Here is a 2,539-nt window from a genome sequence, read left to right as displayed (position 1 = left end):
CCGGACTTTCGCAGGGAACAGGGCCCACTTCCGGGGAGCCGCGCCCTCATTGGTCGAGCGAGTAGGTCGCCCCGCCTTTTTGGAACGGGAGTGTCCAATCGCCAATGGGCACCGGCGGAGCCTTTGGGGCAGCGCAAGGAATCCGTGGCTCGAGCCTCGTTGCCAGCGAAAGGGATTGTGGGAGACGTAGTTGAAAGGACAGAGACTCCCAGTTTCAAGCTTTTCAGACCGTGAAGGCAGAAGCGATTTCACAAGGTCTCCAGACGTTCAGGTTTTAATTGAATATTAATTGTTTTTAATGGCACCAGACTGTATTTGAACCCAAATATTTTAGCTTTTCCACAAATCCGTGGCATATGTCAAATAGACCCTTCTAGCTTACCATTTTGCCAGTATAATATTCTATATACCCTTACACACAATTATATTTTTAAAATCTCATTCAGATCCTAATAGAAAGTAAATTTCAGCCTTTAGACCACGTCCTTTCCCCTTGTTCCATTTGTATATTATGTCCAAAATTCCCATTTAATCACAAAGTCCTTTTTTATCTTCCGTCTCAAATTGTAACAAAAGTTCACACATTTTGCCAATTCTTGCTTTGTGTGTGTGTGTGACAGCAGCAACTTGAGAAACTGCAAGTCGCTTCTGGTGTGAGAGAATTTGCCGTTTGCAAGGACGTTGCCCAGGATGTTTTACCATTCTTGTGGGAGGCTTCTCTCATGTCCCTGCATGGGGAGCTGGAGCTGACAGAGGGAGCTCAACCCGCCCTCCCCAGATTCGAACCGCTGACCTGTTGGTCATCCTGCCGGCACAAGTTTTTAACCCATTGTTTCACCGTGGGCTCCTCGTTCGTAACTGGGCTTCAAATTCAGACCGAGCTCAACACCATAAAGGTTTTTTTGTCTGGTTTACTTCTTTCAAGAAATCTGTTGCAATGCATAATTCTTCTACAGTAACTTTGTTTTTATATTACAGTCTTCTTGACAGTTCTCCAATATATTTTGGGACCATGAGCATTTTTCTTTCCCAGGCCTCATCTACACTGACCATTTCATGTAGTTCCAAGCCAGCTTCAGACTGGGTCAGAAAGACAACAAAGGTGTGTGAAAGAAACCCCTCGATGCACATTAATGCTATATGGCAGGCATAGGCAAACTTGGGCCCTTCAGGTGTTTTGGACTTCAACTCCCACAATTCCTAACAGCCGATAGGCTGTTAGGAATTGTGGGAGTTTAAGTCCAAAACAGCTGGAGGGCCCAAGTTTGCTCCATGCCTCTTCTATGGTTTGTGTAATCACTATCAAGGCCTCAAACTGGTTCCAGAATTTCCTGTGTAATCATCTGCACAGAGAAACCACTTTCTTCAATACTGGTTTAAAAGTGCATTAAATGGTCGGTGTAGATGGGGCCCTAGTTGTTTCTTTTCTATAAAAGGCTTCTTGTTTTCAGACCTATAATGCCATTTTCTGACATAATTTGAGTTTAAATCTCATCCATCATCTCAGTGAGACATGCCTCATGTAATGGTTGGCACCATTGATATTTGTACCAACTGAACCTCAACTTCTATTTCTCAGTCTTTTAATCCTCAACAGTCCCTATTCTTTTAACCACACCAAGCAGCATGCTGCAAAATATAATCTCAATTTTGGTAATCCAAGACCTCCTCATTAGTACATTTATTCTCAATCTGTTGTCAAAAACTGGACCTCAAAATGATGAACCCCATAGGCTCCATAGGGATGAATTGGGAAGTTGAATTCATGTCTCGTTTCAGACTGTCATTAAACCCCCTTGAATGTTGCACAAGCACCTTATGCAGCTCAGACCCCAGAGGGCTTGCTGTACATTAATTACCATCATCCCTTCATAATATTGGGAAGACTATACAGAAAGAGCCACTGCAGTTTTTCCCCTGTTTTTCTGATACACACAAATTGTTTTATTGTATTGTAGCCACTTTAAGTCTCCTTGTGGAGATAAAAAGCAGGGTATAAATTAACAAAATAATAATAGAAGACCAAGACAGTGATAGAAAGGCACAAAATGCACAGGATAGTACCCTCAGAGCAAATAAGAAACATAAGACACCAAAAAAAGGCCATCACCATGCTCACACAAAGAATAAAACCAATGTGAATTTTCAATAATTACACATATTTTTTTGTGGAGGTGTGTGTTCAAATTTATTTATTTATGACATTTATATGCCGCCCCTCTCACCCTGGAGGGGACTCAGAGTGGCTTACAAGGTATATATGCATACAATATGCAATATGATACTATACTTATTAGCATAGTACAGTATCAGTATTAAATATTACTATATTGTATTATACCATTATATTATAATATTATTAGTAACATTACATAAAATATAAATATATAATTATAATATAATCTTATTATGAGTGTTATATTGCATTAGATTATAATATTATAAATTCAAATTAACACTTTAAATTTCCATGGCAACTTATGGTGATGTTTTTCTGATCTTTTATGTAGCCAAACAAAGAGACTCAGTTTATATGTTA

Source organism: Anolis sagrei, chromosome 1 (genome assembly GCF_037176765.1).
Source record: "Anolis sagrei isolate rAnoSag1 chromosome 1, rAnoSag1.mat, whole genome shotgun sequence".
NCBI lineage: Eukaryota > Metazoa > Chordata > Lepidosauria > Squamata > Dactyloidae > Anolis > Anolis sagrei.
This window is presented reverse-complemented; position numbering follows the sequence as displayed.